Genomic DNA, 23167 nt, shown 5'->3' with positions numbered 1-23167 from the left:
ATATATATATCAGTCACACAGCAGTACGACTGCAGTGTGCCTGTTCTCTACATTCGTGCTGTCCGTGTGAATTCGTGCCGCATTCGTGTGCGGTTAGAATGCGGCACGAATGACACAACTGTCGTTCAAATGACCACTTGTATGGCATTCGTGCTCTAGTATGATGGAGGTAAATCCAAGGAAGATTTCAAGTCCTTCAGATTTGCCATATGTGTTTTGGTGGCTTTCCTCACATCCCCACATGCAGTAATTTTTAGAATTATCAACTTTTTCTTGCCCTGTGAACATGAGCCATAATTTTTTTTTTATGCTCTGTGACTGATTAGTCTGAGCACCAAAAGCTCTGTAACACTTGAAGTCAATTTGAGACCTTTTATCTGCAACCATATCAATGAAATAATGAGGGAACAGCACACACCTGGATCAGCAGACAGTTCTATTATTGCTTTTTGTTCCTTAACAATGGGATGCCATCCATTAAAAATGCTGTAATTCACGCACCCTTCACCTCATTTGGATGTAATTATTCTCAGATTAAAGCTGACAATCTCATATTAATTATTTACTTTCAGCTGTAATGTGCGGCAATATTCAGCAAAAATGGCACAAACTTTGCCAGCTGCATTTTGTCTGAGCCACAGTAGTTATAAGCTGTCAGGTCCGTGCGTGCAGTGTCTTGAGTATCAAAGCTGTCCTGTTGCAGTGAAATATTATTCGCCTTATCAGTTTTCTGGGCACTCCTGGCTGAAATATGTTTTGTTTACAAATCTGGATAGAAATTTGACGGGGAAAAAAATGCAGGTAGTTTCATGAAGATAAAGGCCTAAACCAGACAGCCATAAAATAAACTGATAAAAATTAAAAAAGGATTAAAGTGTCATTTTCCAGAAAATTCAGACTTCTTTTTACTCTCAATGCACATCATGGAAAGACACAGTTTGATGCACCACCTGCTACTTATCTCATGTATGCAGCCTTAGTTTCTTATATACAGTGGTTTATCGCTATAACGCGGTTCACCTTTCACGGCCTCACAGTTTCGCGGATTTTTTTAGTCCAATTTTGCATGCTTTTTTTTTTTTTTACAGCGCATTGTCTTCTGCGTCCTCATCAAGCAGGCCGGTCGCATCACCGCGAAGGGAGAGCACGCGCATTGTGTTCTGCATGTCTGTTTATAAGAATCTTCTCGCCCCGAAGGAAAAAAGAGCGCCAACAACTACCCATAACTGTCTTCTTCACTCGGAAAAAGACACCTGCACCGAGGTGTGACTCAGTGGAAAAAGAGCGACGCCAGGACAAAGAGGCGCGATCAGAGGAACTGTGAAATACTGGTCAGTCACTATTAATAATTTCTTGTGTCCAAGCTCGTGGGTTGATCGTTAAAAATAAATTTTAGTTCTAAAAGCCATCATAATTATTTGTAGGAAAACGTTCTATTTTCTCAAAAAAAAATGTTTGGGCCTGAAAACAGGTTGGTCTTATCTTTCTACTAAGGTTTGAACTTCGAGAGTGTTTACACACGAGAGAAAAGTGAGAAAATGTTAATGCCTGTTTGAGAAAAGTGTATAAAGTGTGTAGTGAGGGGTTTCACAGCCTTAAAACATCTATAATTGTAAAATATAACGCTGACTACTTCGTGGATTTCGCTTATTGCGGGCTATTTTTAGAACATAACTCCCGCGATAAACGAGGGACCACTGTAATGATATGATTGTTGCAGAGGCGGGAGCTCAGTGGGATCAGGAGCTGGGTTTAACGATATGTAGGAGGGATGTCCTGATCAAGATTTTTTATTTGTTTTAACCCAGGTCTGAGTCATTTAATGTTGAGTATCTGTCAATCCAATATATGTATTTTCTTTTCCTAGATATTGCACTTGTGCAGAGCACACTGCAAGCACTATCCAATCCAGTGCACAATACAGGCCTGACAATAAAACAGCTTTGCCATGTATTAACCCTCTGGGGCCGACACCGCCATATACGGCGGCGAAGACCAAGTTTTACTAAATTATAAATAACTTTTAAATGATATGAGATAGAAACTTTTTTTTTTGTTACTGAAAAGTTAACTCCACAGACTTTCGAGCCAGCCATCGGCCATCTTTGTACTCCTCATAGAAGCTGTGTGATGACGTGCGCAATGTAAGTGTCCAAAATCCAATCGTAGGGCAGATTCACCTCACGTGAAAAGCGTGATGTGTTACTAGTTGGCCCGTTTGAATAGGCCCCTGGGTGCTCCAATGAGTACATACTATTCCAATGCTCCCTGCGCCATTACGCACAGCGAAAGTGAAAGCAGGAGCAGACGGAGAGCCTCTGATGACAATCTCACATGCTCAAACAAAGCGTGTGTAAGTTTCAGGATTGCTCCACTAGTTTGCATGTGAATGTTACTAGATAACTCTGTTGCTTTCTCAGCGTAAAGCACTGTTTACCATATCAAAATAACAAAGCGCATAGACCATTTTGTATATATTGTTCAAAATGTGCATTTGTGTTTATTGTTTGAACCTTTTTGTTGTACATTCTTTCACACAAGACCTCAAATTACCTTTATAAAGTGTCAAAACAGTTTATTATAGTTTGCTGTGTGTTTTGAATAAATGTGTGTGGAAAATTGTTTTTCGCTTTATTTTTTCCTTGCCTATTTTTGATTGTAATCCTTTATTACACTTATAAAACACAACAACAACATATATTCTGAAAGCACAGGTTGTCCTGGAAAAAAGAGACATAAAACTTGATTGTGGGATGCAGGGAGAGCTGTTAACAGCAGTAATACAACATTTATGCAGGCGAGTGAACTGTCCAAAAAATGCCCTTGGATCCCAGAGGGTTAAGAAAAAAAAAAAAAAAAAACGTTCCGTAATGATTTGTTTATTTAAATTAAGTAAACCATTTCTTTTTCTTTTTTTCTTTTTCTTTTTTTTTTTTTTTTTTTTTGGTCTTAGACTCTCATCTGATTCTCTTTCCGGAATCTGAGGATAATCACTGACATCGAAGGGCCTCAGGACTTACACACCTTCTTCTGTGTCACCTGTGCCACTACATACATCACGTTCCAAAAATTTTATAAGCAATTCCATCAACAATGAAAGCACTTTTGTTGGGAAAGTGTAGTGACATGGACCCACAACAGGGGGCGTAAATGAACGGACAATGAAAGAGTCGAATATGAACACTTTACTGTTGTGAAACAAGCACAACCAGAACACAGATGATTACAGAATTTATGCAAACAGTCAATCTAGAAAGGTGACATGTGGGCAGGCTTGAGGATAGAAGACGTCTGTCCTGAGAAGAACCGGAACCACACGATTTCCTCCGCCACCGAACCTGGAGAATACTGGAGCCGCCAAGTCCCAAATTCCCAGGTGGCCACAGTCTCCGGATGTTGGATCTGGTACTGCTGGCGAGGAGCAAAAACAGTAAGAGATGGGTGCGTGCACACCCAGTAACAACAATGGTGGAAATATCACCTCCACCTCTAATACAAGAACGTGCAGAGTAATGCAGTTATCTCTCAGGTGGAAAAGGAATGCAGTCCTAGCTCCCAATCACCAGCTCCTGCTGTCCTGAGATTAAACAGGTACTCCTGCAAAACACATACAGAACAAAGACTTATGTGTAAGCACACGAACGGCTGAGAGTCCTTACCTCTACAGGTAGATGATATCTCGGCAGCGAGGTGGAGATGACATCTGGCTTTTATGGAGTGATGAAATGAAGATGGGTGACAGCTGTCACGAGTTGATGTGTGACAGCTGTCACTCCCGGTTGTGTCCGTGGCGGCAGCGCCCTCTTGTGCCTGAAGCCCGCACTTCAGGCAGGGCGCCCTCTGGTGGTGGGCCAGCAGTACCTCCTCTTCTGGCGGCGAACACAACAACGTTTCTGTGTATGTCACTGTACGAATGCTGAAAAGCATCATCTGCATCAGAGGAGATGCTGAGGTGGTCCAAAAAGATGTTCCTGTGTGGTTCTTTACCACTGCAGAGCTGTTGGGGCAGCTATATCCTCTATTATGCCCCCACCTTGCCACCTCCAACTCCCATTGCTAAACATGGCTATTGCAACACACCACTTGCACAATACTGGAGGAAAATCATATGTAAGATTGTTTTGCCACATAGAGATGGCAATAACGGCTCTTTGAAGGTTTGCCAGATGTTTTAGGTCTACATCTTTCTCAGCTGTTCAAAAAGAACCGGTTATCACCATGTTCTTTTTTTTATTTTATTTGAAGAAGTGTGTGGCGAAAGCTATTTTTCTGCATTGCTGATGTCAAGCCCAGAGCAGCTTCTTCTTATTGCTGTGTGACAGTGCAACAGCTAATGAAAAGATGTGCGAGTTGAGCAACACTTGGATGACCACATTCATATTCATTAATGCAAAACTGAATATTAATAAAAACACAAGGAGTGTAAGCAAAGCTCGTTTACAAATTGAGAATACGAACACTGAAAGACTGTGAATACTTTAAAAAGAAAAGGATTAAAAGAATATCTATCAAATATGACGTAGTTCCTTTTGTTTGTATAAAAGTCAATGAAAAGAAATGGATCAATGCCAAGCATAAAATTACGATAACAATCAGAGATTTCTGATGTACGCCAGTCTGGATCCAGATCACCTCCAAAATTCAGTGAAATCTTCCATGCCCCGATATCTATCTGTGATGCAAATTTGGTGAGAATCTGTGAAGTAGTTTTGATGCAGTCCGTCAAAGCATAGTATAAAGAGAAATACTGTTCCAGAATCCGGGTCATAATCCAGATCACCTCCAACATTTAATGTATTCTTCCATGGCCCAATATGTATCTGTGATGAAAATTTGGTGAGAATCCGTGAAGCAGTTTTGAAGTAATCCTTCAAAGCCTATATAAAAGTGAATCTTAATCTAGAATCTGGATCTGGACCTGGACCACCTCCAAAATGTAATAGGTTCTTTTATGGCCTAATATCTATCGGGTGAAAATTTCGTCAAAATCCGTTCAGCAGTTTTGACATAATCCTGCGAACAGACAAACAAATTAATGCCAACAAATTTATTACGTCACTGGCAGACGTAATAATGTAGTAAGTCTTATAGAGGCCCTATGGTACATCAAGGCAGTGCTTATCCTAGGATGCCATAGCATGAAGTGGATGAGAGACTACAACTCACCATAAACAAGTTGGTAAATGGGCTGCATTTATATGGTGCTTTTCCATCTGTCAGAAGCTGAAAGGGCTTTACAGTGATGCCTCACATTCACCCAGTTACACATACATCGGTGTCAGGGTGCTGCCATGCAAGCCGTTCATTACACACTGAGAAGATCTTTATTGATTATCTGATCTAAGTGGGGTTTGAACCAAGGATCCTTTTGTCTCAACCCAACACAACCACTGAACCATCAAATCCACAGGATGCCAGTTCACCACAGGTTACATCCATAACCAAGACTGGTGCCCATTTACAGCTGGGTGGCCTGGGACGATTTAGATTAAGTGCCTTGTTCAAGTACACAGACTCCGTTATTCGAACCCCAGTCTACATATTGGTAGTCCACCTCTAACCCAACGGAGCCACCTACTCCTACACTGCTGTGATGGTGCAAAATAAACAATTTATTTTCCAGACACTGTGAGTTACATTGTGCTGAGATACTGTCTGTGAAAGATGTTCCTCATCCAAGTAAACTGGAATTTCTGAGCAAAAAGGTCCCAACCAGTTCCTTGACAATGGTGTGTGTGTGTGTGTGTGTGTGTGTGTGTGTGTGTGTGTGTGTGTGTGTGTGTGTGTGTGTGTGTGTGTGTGTGTGTGTGTGTGTGTGTGTGTGTGTGTGTGTGAGAGAGAGAGAGATGAATCGTAAAGTTGTTGACCATCGGCCTTAGATGGAAAAGCGCAGTGGAAATACAGTATATTTACTATTTAATTCTGAAGTGATGTTTTCTGTGATATCTTAAACATGATGGATGAATCCAATAAAAAATATTGTGCAGAGGCCACGAGCCTCAAAAGAGTTGATTGGATAATCACACACGCAGTATATTACACACAGCAGCTGCACAGTTTGTGTTTTCTTTGTCCACTGGTTATGTGAGTGGAAGCATAGATTTTTGACTTCTCCCAAGACATCCAGCGACATGGATGCCTTTGTCAGTTAATAAAGGTTCATGGCCCTCAACTTTTCTGCCAATGCTGTCATTTTTTGTGGAATGAGTGAATGCTCTGATTGCAGCCCTAGACAAGCTGAGTGAGAAATCTGAGTGTCTGGGTTTGCGACTGACCTGAATGATGCTTTGGATCCAGGCTTTCATTGAGTTCCTAGACTCAGCCAAAAAACGTGTTTGCATGTAGTGAAAGTGTCAAACATTCTGAGTGGTTCACATTTCTCAGCTGTCACACTCATGTCTCCAGGAGCTTGGACTATGTGGTCAGGAGATATCTGGGAAGAGCTTACAAACTCATGACTGCATTTATATAGCATTTTTCACTAAGGACCTTGCCCAAAGGCCCTTAGTGATTTTTACAGCCAGATGGAGGTCTTAAGCTCTGCTTAATCACTAGACCACACCCTCCCCATGATGTCATTGGAAAGAAGTGTCAGCTAGTGCTGATTTCTTTTCAGGGGAACAAAGGTCCAAGCCTTCAGGGCCCAAGTCCTGACAGTCATGTCTTGGAGTTGGATAGTATCACTGAACGTAGACAGCTAGGTCTCTCTGGAGAATTATTGGTTATAAGTGGAATTGCTCTGTTAAATAAACAGTTATTTGAACCAGCGTCAAACGGGATGATTGACAAAAATATAAGCTGATTTGATCAGAAATCTGTATGGAAATGTACTGTTGTGTATGTATTGGTAGAATACAACTCTACCCAGTCTAATATCAGGGGTTCTGTCCTAGAGTTTTGAGCATGACAAAAACTCCAGTGTCATTATGTAGCACTGGCTCAGTTCACCTGAAACAAAAGATGTCCAATTTATATGAAGTTGATGTATCTTGGAACATGCTTTTCCACCTCATCAACCTGTCTGTCGTCCAAATGTTGAGTGATTGTTTACTAACTTGGTCAAGCCACTTTTTTGTCATGGTTTACTGTCATGTTGAATGACAAAAGCTGCTATGGATCCTGCACAAAGTAAAATGCAAATACGGCGACACCTACTGTGGTGATTTCTATATTGTCTGATGTTTCTGATACATTCAATAACACGGTCATAATCTTGCATAAGGTCTGTGTTATCACGACCACTGCACATGGGCATGAACAGACTTATTCAGATTGTGATTTGTAACATCCTCTTGGGTCATGTCATGTGCCACCTGATGAGGTACGTATATTCAATTCAGTTTATTCAATTTATTCATCTTCTATATCAAATCACAACAGAGTCACCTCAAAGCGCTTCACACAAAACAATAACAAACTAATTAAAATGAATTAAAAGATTAAAAAGCACAATAAAAGAGTAAAATGTAAAAAGCATATTTAACATAATATTCCAGTATGCTAGCCGTATGAAAGGGAAAATAAGTGTGTTTTAAGTCTGGACTTGAAAATCTCTACAAAATCTGACTTTTATTGACATAGGGAGATCATTCCACAGAACAGACTAAAAAAAATTGATTGATTGATTGATTGATTGTTTTAGGCCCCCTGCTTTTCTCCCTTCATCTATGACTCCTTGGGCAAATACTGTGGGTTTTGGGATTGCCTTTCACTGCTATGCTGAAGATACTCAGTTGTACATGCCGATAACTGCTGGTAATCTCATCCACAGAAAATCCTTAGAAGATTGCCTTGCATCAGTGACAAACTGGATGTCTAGTAACTTCCTGCTTTAAAATTCTGATAAGACTGAGATGATGGTTCTTGGTCCAGTGAGATATTTGCATCAATTTCACCAGCTAGTGCTTAACCTAGGTTCATGTGTCATACATCATGCTGACAAAGTGAGGAACCTTGGGGTAATTTTTGATCCTACGCTGTTCTTTGAACTCCACATTAGAGATATTATGAGGACTGCTTTCTTCCACCTGCGAATTATAGCGAAGATTTGTCCCATCCTGTCTATGATTGATGCTGAGACTCTGATTCCTGTATTCGTCTCTTCCAGATTGGATTATTGCAATGTTCTAGTTTCTGTTTTGCCACAGTCCAGCAACAGTGATTTCCAATTGGTTTTTATATCGCGCCAAATCACAACAAACAGTTGCCCCAAGGCGCTTTATATTGTAAGGCAAGGCCATACAATAATTATGTAAAACCCCAACGGTCAAAACGACCCCCTGTGAGCAAGCACTTGGCTACAGTGGGAAGGAAAAACTCCCTTTTAACAGGAAGAAACCTCCAGCAGAACCAGGCTCAGGGAGGGGCAGTCTTCTGCTGGGACTGGTTGGGGCTGAGGGAGAGAACCAGGAAAAAGACATGCTGTGGAGGGGAGCAGAGATCGATCACTAATGATTAAATGCAGAGTGGTGCATACAGAGCAAAAAGAAAAAGAAACAGTGCATCATGGGAACCCCCCAGCAGTCTACGTCTATAGCAGCATAACTAAGGGATGGTTCAGGGTCACCTGATCCAGCCCTAACTATAAGCTTTAGCAAAAAGGAAAGTTTTAAGCCTAATCTTAAAAGTAGAGAGGGTGTCTGTCTCCCTGATCTGAATTGGGAGCTGGTTCCACAGGAGAGGAGCCTGAAAGCTGAAGGCTCTGCCTCCCATTCTACTCTTACAAACCCTAGGAACTACAAGTAAGCCTGCAGTCTGAGAGCGAAGCGCTCTATTGGGGTAATATGGTACTACGAGGTCCCTAAGATAAGATGGGACCTGATTATTCAAAACCTTATAAGTAAGAAGAAGAATTTTAAATTCTATTCTAGAATTAACAGGAAGCCAATGAAGAGAGGCCAATATGGGTGAGATATGCTCTCTCCTTCTAGTCCCCGTCAGTACTCTAGCTGCAGCATTTTGAATTAACTGAAGGCTTTTTAGGGAACTTTTAGGACAACCTGATAATAATGAATTACAATAGTCCAGCCTAGAGGAAATAAATGCATGAATTAGTTTTTCAGCATCACTCTGAGACAAGACCTTTCTGATTTTAGAGATATTGCGTAAATGCAAAAAAGCAGTCCTACATATTTGTTTAATATGCACTTTGAATGACATATCCTGATCAAAAATGACTCCAAGATTTCTCACAGTATTACTAGAGGTCAGGGTAATGCCATCCAGAGTAAGGATCTGGTTAGACACCATGTTTCTAAGATTTGTGGGGCCAAGTACAATAACTTCAGTTTTATCTGAGTTTAAAAGCAGGAAATTAGAGGTCATCCATGTCTTTATGTCTGTAAGACAATCCTGCAGTTTAGCTAATTGGTGTGTGTCCTCTGGCTTCATGGATAGATAAAGCTGGGTATCATCTGCGTAACAATGAAAATTTAAGCAATACCGTCTAATAATACTGCCTAAGGGAAGCATGTATAAAGTGAATAAAATTGGTCCTAGCACAGAACCTTGTGGAACTCCATAATTAACTTTAGTCTGTGAAGAAGATTCCCCATTTACATGAACAAATTGTAATCTATTAGACAAATATGATTCAAACCACCGCAGCGCAGTGCCTTTAATACCTATGGCATGCTCTAATCTCTGTAATAAAATTTTATGGTCAACAGTATCAAAAGCAGCACTGAGATCTAACAGAACAAGCACAGAGATGAGTCCACTGTCCGAGGCCATAAGAAGATCATTTGTAACCTTCACTAATGCTGTTTCTGTACTATGATGAATTCTAAAACCTGACTGAAACTCTTCAAATAGACCATTCCTCTGCAGATGATCAGTTAGCTGTTTTACAACTACCCTTTCAAGAATTTTTGAGAGAAAAGGAAGGTTGGAGATTGGCCTATAATTAGCTAAGATAGCTGGGTCAAGTGATGGCTTTTTAAGTAATGGTTTAATTACTGCCACCTTAAAAGCCTGTGGTACATAGCCAACTAACAAAGATAGATTGATCATATTTAAGATCGAAGCATTAAATAATGGTAGGGCTTCCTTGAGCAGCCTGGTAGGAATGGGGTCTAATAAACATGTTGATGGTTTGGATGAAGTAACTAATGAGAATAACTCAGACAGAACAATCGGAGAGAAAGAGTCTAACCAAATACCGGCATCACTGAAAGCAGCCAAAGATAACGATACGTCTTTGGGATGGTTATGAGTAATTTTTTCTCTAATAGTTAAAATTTTGTTAGCAAAGAAAGTCATGAAGTCATTACTAGTTAAAGTTAATGGAATACTCAGCTCAATAGAGCTCTGACTCTTTGTCAGCCTGGCTACAGTGCTGAAAAGAAACCTGGGGTTGTTCTTATTTTCTTCAATTAGTGATGAGTAGAAAGATGTCCTAGCTTTACGAAGGGCTTTTTTATAGAGCAACAGACTCTTTTTCCAGGCTAAGTGAAGATCTTCTAAATTAGTGAGACGCCATTTCCTCTCCAACTTACGGGTTATCTGCTTTAAGCTACGAGCTAAAACAGACCCCTGTGGAACCCCAAATTTCATGTTACTAAGGTTAGAGGTAGTGTTATTGTACAAAACACAGTGAGAACAACTGGTCACGTATGATGTCCATGCAAGGACATTCCCAGTAATCCTAAAATGATTCTCCAGCATATTGAATAGAATATGATGATCCATGGTATCAAATGCAGCACTAAGATCTAACAGCACCAGAACTGTAGTGCTGTCCAAAACCACTGCAAGAGAGCCGCCTCTATGGAATGATAGTTTCTAAAAGCAGACTGCAGTGGTTCAAAAAGATTATTCTCAGTAAGGTGGTCCACAAGCTGCTGTGAAACCACTTTTTCCAGAATTTTAGAGCAAAATGATAGATTTGATATCGGCCTGTAGTTGTTCAATACACTATGGTCAAGATTAGGTTTCTTAAGTAATGGTTTAATCACTGCAGATTTAAAACATTTAGGAACAGATCCAGAAGTTAAAGAAAGATTGATCATTTCCAGCACAGTCAGCCCAAGAGTGGGCCACAGGTCCTTAAACAGTTTTATTGGTGTAGGATCAAATAAGCAGGTTCTGCTTTTTGTAGATGTTACAAGTTTTGTCAGCACGCCTAGAGAGATACTGTCAAACTCTGTAAATCTAGGTAACACCTCAGTGGTAGCACTCGCCTCAATAGCAGGGTGTAGTGGCTGGATTAAGGCATGCTGGGATATGCTCAACCTCATGTCTTCTATTTTCTTCTGGAAGTAATCCAAGAAGTCCTGTGCTGAAAAGGGAGAGCAACTTACAGGTGGTTGTCCATGAATAAGTATTGCCACCGTGTTGAACAAGAACTTTGAGTTATGCTTGTTTTTGTTAATCAGATCAGAGTAATGGGCCCACTTTGTAGCCAGTAGTGCATGCTTATAGTATAGTACTTGGATTGTGAAACAGTGTCAGCTATAACACCATGGAGATGTGGCACATTTTCTGGTATCATGATCCAGCATGCTGATGCCTCAGTACTGAAGAGTACAGCAACTGGAAGTGGCCAAGGGGATGTCCACATATCACCTAGGTGTGGTGGGCAGATGGATGCCCTTGGGAGGTGTGGATGGAATGGTGGTCTGCCTGGGTGGTTGTCAGTAAAGATCCACAGTGCTTCAGTTGATGAAGTCTGACCTAATGAACCAGTGCCTCAGTGTTGAGAATCCAAGTAATTGGAAATGGCCAAAGGATTGTGCAATGTGGTGGGGATGGAACTGTGGTCTGCCTAGATGGTTTCCAATCCAGATCTATGGTGCTTCCAAAGATGAAGCATGAGCCAATGAGCTGGTGCATCAGTGTTGCAGATTTCAGCAACTGAAAATGACCATCTTGGTGCAGCAGATGTATGGATACTTTTACGTGAGTGTGGAATAGTGGCCTACCTGGGTGGGCAATTGCCAATCAGAATCCATGGTGGTTCCATTGAGTAGGGAGAATGCAGCAACTACACAAATTAGAAGTGCACACACGTTCAACCATTTGTTCAAGATCGGGTCGCGGGACAAATTAGAAGTAACGACAGAAAAATACGTATTTAATTTAATTTTCCAACACAGATTCCATTTGTTGTAGGAATTCCATATAAAAGATGTGAACAAAATTTACTGATCAAGCGTGTAGCAAATGGTAAAAGCTGTTTTTTTTTTTTTTGCATTGCTGGAGCAGCAGCTTCTTCTTGCTCTGTGACGGTGCAACAGCTAATGAAAAGCCTGTGCGAGTTAAGCAACACTTGGGCAGCCACATTCATATTCATTAATGCAAAATCGAATGTTAATACAAACACAGGGAGTGTAAACAAAGATCATTTACAAATTGAGAATACCAGCAGTGGAAGATTGCGTGCACACTCCACAAATTTAACACAAAAAAGAGGGACTGTGGAGATGTGCAGCTTTATAAAAAATATATTTCCAAACATTGTCAAGTGATTCATAATGTAGCTCACTGGGAGGTTGTTCTTTTGTCACAAAAAGAAAAAAAAAAAAAAAAAAAACCTGTGCAACATTTTACACACACGAGGAGTTTGCGATAACCAAATGCTATTAAAACTCCATTCATGTGGGGAAAGTGGGAGGCTTGTGCCAATCCATGCTGCTGAGATAAGTAACTTGAGGGACTTCCCAAGGCCTCGGCCTACTTTGCTTCAAGTCTGAGAGGAGAAGGAGGAGGAGAAGAAGAAAAGAACAGCAGCTGTCAAGCAGGTGGCATGAGGTGGTGTCTAATTCAGACAAAGTCTCTGCTTGTTACGTAAAGCCGTGATGTCTGGGGCTTTCAAAGATCTGCGATCTTTCCACTTTCTTGTTTGTTGATGTCATATTACAATATACCAGCACATCCAGCACTCAAGCTGTGTTCTTTTTAAGTCTGGGCTTAAAAAACAAACAACCCAAAAACTCCCAAAGGAGGATTTGGTTTTTCCTTCCTGCTTGTTTACTTATAAATTCAAAGTGTTGGCATTTGTGATGCCCACCTGGCAGCGCTTCACACGCACCATCTCCCAGATGGCCTGCGATCGAGCCAAAAGGTAAACCGTTCGCACTGTTTCCACTGCAGCATCAACGGTGCTTGGAAGGTTTTTTCGGTTCCAGGAACTTGGTGCACAGCTTAGGCACTATGATGTCCCAGGCCAGCAAGGAGGGAGGAGACACAGGTTGGTTGTTCTATGACCCACTTTGAAACTGTGAAACCAGCGATGAGCAGCGTCTCTTCAAACTGTGGATGGAAATTAAAAAAGTTGTTTGGTCTTTAGTCTCGACCCAAGGGATGTCTTCAGTCTCACGGAAACTGGTTATTTGGCTGAATAACAGAAGCAGACTGTGTGTGTAGTGGACAAACCATCCATGACATCACCCACAGGTTTTCTGACACAGGATTTGCCTTCTAAGCAGGTCCTTGTTGGCTTCTGTTTTATTCTTCTCTACAAGAGTCAGACAGAAGTGAGACTTCCAGAGCAAGAATTTTAGCTGAGGAAGCTTCTGCGATTTGAAGCGAAATGTCCTTGCGTCAAGCAACCCAGTCCAGTCGAAGATTCAAGCTTCTCTACTATGGATACCACCTGGACAACTGAGAGCCTACACAGAAACGTCCTGACTTCGCCTAGCACCTATCCAATCCTGCAGTGGGTAAAAGAGGTGGAGTGTGGTTAAGATTAACCAACTAGATGATCTGGGTTCAGACGATTGATTAGTTACTGTATTGCCTGGACTATGGTCCTGATTTACTAAGATCTCATATAACGAGTGCTAAATTGCTTTGGCTTCCCAAGCATTTGCCTTGGCGGATGCTTTGTGGGTGATTTACAAAAAACATTGCACACATGGTAGTGGGTGGTAACGTGACATATACAACAGTATGTCAATGAAGATCCTGCATGTGTTAATGACCATAAGTGCAAAATAAAATTTAATCAGCGATTTGCAACTTTGGTGCTTATCCCCTGTTGTGCATGAACTCTGTCACATAAATGAGATTGTTCACATGCTATCGGATATAGCAGGTGGCAAGGTGACAGACAACAGTATGTAAATGAAGATCCTGCATGTGTTAATGACCGTAAGTGCAAAATAAAATTTAATCAGCTATTTCCACGTTTGCCCCTTCTCCTTTGTTACACATAAACTTTGCCACATAACTAAGCATGTTCACAACACTGTCAGTTACATTAAAAAAAAAAAAATCTGATATCACAGACAGATAATTATTGTTGCATTGAAGGTATTTAAGAAAACTGGGGAACAATAATGCCCCATTCTACCGGTGGAACGCACAGAGAACTGTGCACACAGAATAGATCGGCCATGATCATGCCAGAAAGACTCATGAGACGGCCCCTGTTTTTTGGGTGTTTGGATTGTGGACAGAATTAATTAATTGGAATTTGATTCCAAGTATATCAGTTTACACAAAATTTATTATGGCCTTTGCTTGAAAGGGACTTTAAACTACTCCAACAGTATGACAGTAATGATCAGGAGTCACACTAAAATGTACTTTGTGCTCAGCCCAGAAAAGCACACAACTATGGTGCGCCTGTTAATGACGGTGAAATTTATTCTTAAAACATGCACAACATAAACTGTTAACATTTTAAATATGCCTGACATTTACAAAGATTTTTTTTTAACTCAGTACTGTCTCAGCTGCTGAAACAGCAGTCTCTCAAGAGCAACAACCACGTTTCAACTGTGCAATGCATATAGACACAACCAGAACCTGAACCGTGGTAAGACTGCTTTATAGTGATGCCTCACATTCACACACAGACAGCAATGTCAGGGTGCTGCCATGCAAGGTGCTTGCTACACACCGGGAGAAACGTCAGTTTTAAGGACTTTGCTCAAAAGCCCTGAGTGATTTACCGGCCTAACAGGGATTTGATCTGAGGATTATCTCGTCACAAGCCAATAGCTTTAACCTCTTGACCATCACCTCCCAAATGTGTGCAAATCTCACCTATTTTCATGTTCCATACTCATAAATTTGCACACTCAGGTGGACACATTCCAAATTGCATTTTCATGAAGACAAACTTAAATGGACAATAGTTTTTACTTTGCATATGGGACTGATGCAATCCTCAGTGTGCACAGTTAGTAAATCAGCATGCACATTCTTTTGCAAGAGCTATTGTGTTTGTGTTTTTACACACACATTGAGTACATTAGGCCCCATATGTTGCACCAGAGTATTACTAGCAACTGTCCAACAATGCATCATGAAGAGGGAAAAAAACAAACTCACACAGTGCTGTTACTTCATTCAACCAGAAGCAAAATTTCTTTAATCTACGCAACAAAAACCATGTTAGCAAGCAGAAGCGAACAGGCTAATGTTCTATGATGCATAAATAACTCAAGATTAATCTGCTTCTTATCACCACTGAATGGTAAAAACATTCCATTCATGTTCTAGATGGGTACCGGCCTTGACCAATGGGCCTCAGAGCCTCTTTTGGACTTATACAACGGGGAAAGGTAGCACTAAATTTGTCAAGTATTTTCTTAATATTATCATTAACTGATAATGAAAATACATTACTATAAGTTTCAGCTGACTGTTTTACTTTACTAAGAGCAATGGTTTGATTAGTGTTGAAGGCTAAGTGTTGACTACAAAGTGTTATGATGGAAGTACCAATATTTAAAAGAATAATTTTTCCTCATGTGTTTGAACCTACGACAATTTTTTTTAACACAACACTGAATTCAGTCTCTCTTGACATTAGCATGTGGATTATCTCCTATTTCAAGTGCAGCGTTATTACTTTTGGGAATTAATTCATCCTTGTTTGTTTTAATGAGCTGTTTATTTATTTGTTTTTGACGAGATAAACATATTCTCCAGTGCCACCCTGGTGTTTGTGGCAGCAGCTCACTTAAGGGGACATATTAAATGAAGATGTCTTTCATGGTCTGTGTGCTGACGAGCAACACGCAAATAATGTAGTCCGCCATTACTCGCTGCTGTGAAAACATAGTGCGAGCACAATTCAGCCGTGTGGCCGCTCGGCGCTTTAGCTTTCTTATCTCAAAATAAAGGCCCCTGCGGCCTCCATGTACAACACATCAAAAATGGAGGCCCAAACGTGGACCCACTGCTTAATGTGTGTAAGTTGGAAAGGCTAGTTTGGGCAACCGTTCACCTGTCAAAAGTGGGCACCGGGATTTAAATCCTCAGCGGTATGCAGAGGCAGATAACATATACATTCAGAGACTGCTAACCACATTACTGCTGAGAATTACCATCCAGACTGTCATCTTTGCCTCGCTCAGCATTCAGAGGTGTGCCGACTATATGGACAAACGGCACCCTCTGATTTTCAAAGAGTAGCCATCAAGCTGGATTACTTCTTATTCCAGCAGAGTTGTTGGGTAAGTAATGTTCATAGCGCCAAATACCCATCAGTGTATTCGGAGTTGTTTATTTTTTAGGTATTTTGATTTACTTTTGTTGATGTTTGCAATAAACAGTGGTGGGACGAAGTCACCATCAAGTCAATCTCAAGTCATGAGTCAGCAAGTCTCAGCTCATAATGACCACCAATTGTTTACAATCTGACTTGAGACTTGACTTGGGACTTGCTGATTCATGACTTGAGATTGACTTGATGGTGACTTCGTCCCACCTCTGGCAATAAACACTTCAGGGTGGGCGGTACACTGATGTTACCTGTCATCACAGGTGTGATAGTATGCCACATTGCCACAATATCAACTGCACAATACAGTCAATGCTGTGAGGAATCAGTCTTTCTCCTCTAATAATACAGAGAACCCCTACCAGGACAGAAATATTTTTTTTATTGACACCAGTGACATAACATTAAAGAATCATTTCGATGCATCCGCAAATCAGATGAACCCTGCAGCACTGAGGCTGTGATGATCAGATATGTGTTTTTTCGTGGTCTGCTGAGCTGCACACATGAGACAAAACACCTGTTAAATACTTTTCTTATAATTGTAACTGGCAATAATGATACATCACATAAAGACATAAGTTAAGAGTGATAGAAGTCTTGTTAAACTATGATTCTGTTGTGAACTAGCGGACATTTGCACTGCATAGTTGTTTAAGCCTCATCAAGCGTTAATTAAACACTGCCATAGTTTTATTAAACAGTCATTTTCTGTACCCTCTTACTCCAATCAAGGGTCACAGGATGGCTGGAGCCTATACCAGCAGTCATAGGGCACGAGGCAGGGTACACTCTGGGCAGGATGGCAATCTATTGCAGGACCACATATAGACAAACAAGTACTCACACCAGTGGTCAAATTAAAGTCTCCAGTTCACCTAATGTCTGGTTCACACGGCAAGATTTTAAAATTGTCAGTTGGTTTTCAATACCTGAGAGACCCCACATATGGCGATAAAAAAATAATAAATATAACAGTTTTTGTCATACAGTGTGTGGTGTGCAGCTACATGGTAAAGACAATACACCACACATGAACAGATTTCCCAGGTCAGATGTTTCTGTGTAGGCTCTCAGTTGTCCAGGTGGTTTCCATAGTAGAGAAGCTTGAATCTTCGACTGGACTGGGTTGCTTGACGCGAGGACGTTTCGCTTCAAATCTCAGATGCTTCCTCAGCTAAAATTCTTGCTCTGGTAGTCTGACTTCTGTCTTGACTCTTGTAGAGAAGAATAAACAGAAGCCACAAAAGCTGGAGTTTTAAACCTAACCAGACCCCTCCTACCGAGAGGCAGACTGCTATAGGCTAGTGACTAACCAATAGCTCTAATTAGCACCTATTGTGCTCTAGTTAGCACCCTCCTAATGACAGGGCAGCTGTCCCTCCTAATGATGGGACGGACGCCTCTCCTGCCGGCTCCCTTGACAACTCTCCTCATGACGTGAATGACTCATTACCATGAATAAAAGACTGAAACTGCTTTGACCTGAGTACCCCGTTGTAAACAGGGGACAAAGCGTGTCTCAGACCCCCTCCCCGGTTAAGGCTGGGTTTCAACTGTTTCACATAGAATGCCTCCTTGACCCCTCTCTCAAACCATTTCTTCTCTCTGGCTAAGATTTTAACTTCCTTGTCCTCAAACGTGTGGTTATTGTCTTTCATGTGGAGATGAACTGCAGACTGAGGTCCACTGGCGCCCTCTCTGCAGTGCTGGTATAGCCTTTTGTGTAAAGGTTGCTTAGTCTCACCTATGTAGTGTTCGTTACAGTTTTCCTGACATCTGATAGAATACAGTACATTGCTCTGTTTGTAACTAGGGATCCTGTCCTTAGGGTGAACTAATTTCTGTCTCAAGGTGTTAACCGGTTTAAAGTAAACTGGGATTTTGTGCTGTCTGAAGTTCCTCTGTAGTTTTTCCCCTACTTCTGCTAAATAAGGGAGAGACACCCCTCTTCTTCTTGTCTCTGTCTCCTGTCTATCTGGTCTCTTTGTTCTCTGGGACTTCTGCACTTTGTCCAGGGACCATCGTGGGTACCCACATACTGTGAGGGCTTTCCAGACAAGTTGTTGTTCTTTAGCCCTTCCCTCTGCAGTTGTGGGCACCTGTAGGGCTGTGTGTTGAAGAGTCCTGATCACCCCGAGCTTGTGTTCAAGGGGGTGGTTTGAGCCAAAGAGCAGATATTGGTCAGTGTGCATGGGGTTTCTGTAAACCCCTGCCTGGAGCTGCCTGTTCTCTCCAATCGTAACATCACAGTCCAAGAAGGCTAAATGGTTGTTTCTGGCATCCTCATGTGTGAACATGATATTGGAGTCCACCGAGTTGATGTGTTCTGTAAAGTCCTCAACCTCCTGTTGCTTGATTTTAACCCATGTGTCATCGACATATCTGAACCAGTGACTGGAAGGGATGCCCATGAAAGACATCAAGGCTGTCTTCTCCACTTGCTCCATGTACAGATTGGCCACAATGGGGGATACCGGAGACCCCATCACACAACCATGGATCTGCCTGTAGTAATTCCCCCTAAACAGGAAATACGTGGTGTTATGACAGATCTCCAAGAGTTGGCAGATGTGGTCTGGTGTGAGTTTGGTCCTTTCAAGTAGAGCCACATCCTCCAGCAGTCTCTGCCTCACAGCTGAGACAGCTTCAGCGGTGGGGATGCAGGTGAACAACGATGTCACATCAAATGACACCATAGTTTCATCTGCCTCCAGCTGCAGGTCCTTGATCTTATTCACAAAATCTTGTGTGTTCTCCACATGGTGGTCTGAGTTACCCACTAGAGGAGCCAAAATCCACTTGAGGTGTTTTGGAGAAATTGTACGTGATGGAATCTGTGCTACATACAATAGGCCTGAGTGGCACGTCCTGTTTGTGGATTTTGGGCAGTCCATAGATGCACGGAGTGGTGTCCCCAGGGTACAGTCTGTAGTATGCCTGCCTGTCGATGAGTCCCTCTTTCTCCAGGTTTTGGAGGTAGCTAATGATTTTCTTTTTATAGCCACTTGTGGGGTCTCTCTTCAGATGTTTGTATGTATTGGAGTCACTGAGCAAGTTGTTGATCTTGGCCTCGTAGTCCGATGTGTTCAGGACCACCGTGCATCTGCCTTTATCCGCTGGCAGGATAAGGATGCTTTGGTCCTTCTGCAGTGCTGACAAAGCTTTCCGTTCTTCTCCTGTGATGTTGGACGGAGGAGGCTTAGCACTGTTCAGCACTGCTGTGACTCTTAGTCGGAGGTCCCCAGCTTCTGACTCTGACAAACTGTTATGTTTAATGGCTGACTCTACTGCAGTGATGTAATCTACTGTCGGTATATGTTTAGGGGTCACTGAGAAATTTAGTCCTTTAGCGAGCACATCCTTTTCTGTCTGTGTAAGAACCCTGTTGGAGAGATTCTTTACCCAATTTTCCCTGTTGTCACTAATTTGTCTGGGTGTATCTTTAAAAATACTCCCACTGAAAGTACGCCTTTTCTGCACCAAAAGGTTGTGAAACTTCCTGGTTTTTCGCTCCTTATTTTTTAAATGCTCAGCCATTTGAATTTTAAATATGAACTTTGTGATCTTATTATGGGCGTTTTCCCTCACTAAAGTTTCTAACCTTTTGTAAAGACTATCAAGATCATTTTGGAGGTCTAAAATTTTCAAATGAAGCCTTCTAAGACCCAAAATCCTCCTAAGGTAACTCTGCTGGATCTTTCTGCTGTGTGACCTGGTTCTAGTGCCTTTTGCTTCATGCATTTGGGAATAACATTGTTTTGTTTGCATCTCAGGTTAAATCTTAAGTGGTTTGTAAAGTTAGCTATCTTTTTAGCAGTCTTTTCCAGCTTACGTACCAGTGCCAGGGCCTCATGCCCACAGTTGGTCGCAATGTTTCTGTGTCAGCTCTCAGTTGTCCAGGTGGTTTCCATGGTAGAGAAGTTTGAATCTTCAACTGGACTGGGTTGCTTGATGCGAGGATGTTTCGCTTCAAATCGCAGAAGCTTCCTCAGCTAAAATTCTTGCTCTGGTAGTCTGACTTCTGTCTTGACTCTTGTAGGTCAGATGGGAAATCTCAAAAAACCTCTCAAGATCAAATGTGATTTCGGTGTAAACAATTTGGATTCCCCTCTCTGCTGCCATCACCTCAGTTTCTGATTGGCTACACATCACATTCCAGAAGCTGCATGCTCATGCCACACCACACACGCTGGGATATCAGGCCAAGAAAATCCATCCATCCACCCATCCATTTTCTTCCACTTTATCCGGAGTCGGGTCGCGGGGGAAGCAGCTCAAGCAAAGCCGCCCAGACCTCCCGATCCACACACACCTCCCCCAGCTCCTCCTCCTTTCGGGGAACCCCAAGGCGTTCCCAAGCCAGCCGAGAGATGTAGTCCCTCCAGCGTATCCTGGGTCTTCCCCGGGGCCTCCTCCCAGTGGGACGTGCCCGGAACACCTCTCCAGTGAGGCGTCCAGGGGGCATCCGGAAAAGATGCCCGAGCCACCTCAACTGACTCCTTTCGACGTGGAGGAGCAGCAGCTTGACTCCGAGCTCCTCCCGAGTGACCGAGCTCCTCACCCTATCTCTAAGGGAGCGCCCAGCCACCCTGTGGAGGAAACTCATCTCGGCCGCTTGTACTCGCGACCTCGTTCTTTCGGTCATGAGCCAAATCTCATGACCATAGGTGAGGATCGGAAAGTAGATTGATCGGTAAATCGAGAGCTTTGCCCCCCTACTCAGCTCTCTCTTCACCACGACGGTCCGATACAGCGACCGCATCACTGCAGATGCTGCACCGATCCGTCTATCAATCTCACGCTCCATCCGTTCCTCACTCGTGAACAAGACCGCACGATACTTAAACTCCTCCACTTGAGGCAAGGACACTCCACCGACCTGAAGAGCGCAAAGCACCTTTTTCCGGTCGAGAACCATGGCCTCGGATTTGGAGGTGCTGATTTTCATCCCGGATGCTTCACACTCGGCTGCAAACCGCCCCAGTGCACACTGAAGGTCCTGATTTGACGAAGCCAACAGAACCACATCGTCCGCAAACAGCAGAGACGAGATTCTGTGGTTCCCAAACCAGACCCCCTCTACACCCTGGCTGCGCCTAGAAATTCTGTCCATAAAAATAATGAACAGAACCGGTGACAAAGGGCAGCCCTGGCGGAGGCCAACATGCACTGGAAACAGGTTTGACTTACTACCGGCAATGCGAACCAAGCTCCTGCTGCGGTCGTACAGGGACCGCATAGCCCTTAGCAAAGGACCCCGGACCCCGTACTCCTGGAGCACTCCCCACAGGGTGCCCCGAGGGACACAGTCGAATGCCTTCTTCAGATCCACAAAACACATGTGGACTGGTTCGGCGAACTCCCATGAACCCTCGAGCACCCGATGGAGTGTGTAGAGCTGGTCCAGTGTGCCGCGACCAGGACGAAAACCACACTGCTCCTCCTGAATCCGAGGTTCGACCATCGGTCGAATTCTCCTCTCCAGTACTCTGGAATAGACCTTACCGGGGAGGCTGAGGAGTGTGATCCCCCTATAGTTGGAACACACCCTCTGGTCCCCCTTCTTAAACAGAGGGACCATCACCCCAGTCTGCCAATCCAGAAGCACTGTCCCCAATCGCCACGCAATGTTGCAGAGGCGTGTCAGCCAAGACAGCCCCACAACATCCAGAGACTTAAGGTACTCAGGACGGATTTCATCCACCCCAGGAGCCTTGCCACCGAGGAGCGTTCTAACCACCTCGGTGACTTCGGCCTGGGTAATGGATGAGTCCGCCCCTGAGTCCCCAGTCTCTGCTTCCTCTTCGGAAGACGTGACAATGGGATTGAGGAGATCCTGGAAGTACTCCTTCCACCGCCCGACAACATCCCCATTCAGGGTCAATAGCTCCCCACTCGCACCGTAAACAGTGCTGGTGGAGAGCTGCTTCCGCCTCCTGAGGCGTAGGACGGTTTGCCAGAATCTCTTCGAGGCCGACCGATAGTCCTCCTCCATAGCCTCCCCGAACTCCTCCCAGACCCGAGTTTTTGCCTCTGCGACCACACGGACTGCGGCACGTTTGGCCTGCCGGTACCTGTCAGCTGCCTCTGGGGTCCCAACTACCAACAAAGATAAGTAGGACTCCTTCTTCAGCTTGACGGCATCCCTTACTTCAGGTGTCCACCACCGGGTTCGGGGATTGCCGCCGCAACAGGCACCAGAGACCTTGCGACCACAGCTACGAGCAGCCGCATCAACAATGGAGGTGGACAACATGGTCCACTCGGACTCCATGTCTCCAACCTCCCCCGGGATCTGGGAGAAGCTCTCCCGTAGGTGGGAATTGAAGACCTCGCTGACAGAGGGTTCCGCCAGTTGTTCCCAGTAGACCCTCACGATACGTTTGGGCCTGCCAGGTCTGACTGGCTTCCTACCCTCCCAGCGTATCCAACTCACCACCAGGTGGTGATCAGTCGACAGCTCTGCCCCTCTCTTCACTCGAGTGTCCGAGACACGTGGCCGAAGGTCAGATGATACGACTACAAAGTCGATCATCGACCTCCGGCTCAGGGTGTCCTGGTGCCACGTGCACTTATGGACACCCTTGTGCTCGAACATGGTGTTCGTGATAGACAAACTGTGACTAGCACAGAAGTCCAACAACTGAACACCACTCGGGTTCAGATCGGGGAAGCCGTGCTTCCCGATCACTCCCCTCCAGGTCTCAC

General features: G+C 43.3%; 1 protein-coding gene and 1 long non-coding RNA gene across 6 annotated transcripts in view; one reads left to right on the top strand and one right to left on the bottom strand.

Moving 5' to 3' along the window:
* The window catches only part of opcml (opioid binding protein/cell adhesion molecule-like), a 1180460-nt gene that overhangs the window by 184399 nt on the left and 972894 nt on the right, over positions 1 to 23167 (top strand). The window lies entirely within an intron of this gene.
* LOC117517734 overlaps positions 7465 to 23167 on the bottom strand; it is a 28304-nt gene continuing 12601 nt past the window's right edge. For 2 of the 3 annotated variants that reach the window (XR_004562816.1, XR_004562817.1), the window contains 2 exons: positions 21291 to 21299; positions 7465 to 7603 (listed from right to left, as the gene is read on the bottom strand). This is a non-coding gene — a long non-coding RNA (uncharacterized LOC117517734). Of the gene's footprint in view, positions 7604 to 14609; positions 14621 to 21290; positions 21300 to 23167 lie in introns of those variants that run through there. The other variant, XR_004562818.1, reaches the window with a different exon arrangement.

This window comes from Thalassophryne amazonica, chromosome 9, assembly GCF_902500255.1.
Source record: "Thalassophryne amazonica chromosome 9, fThaAma1.1, whole genome shotgun sequence".
In the NCBI taxonomy this organism is placed as follows: Eukaryota; Metazoa; Chordata; class Actinopteri; order Batrachoidiformes; family Batrachoididae; genus Thalassophryne; species Thalassophryne amazonica.
The sequence above is the reverse complement of the archived record's forward strand: the minus strand, read 5'-3'. Positions and strand labels throughout refer to the sequence as shown.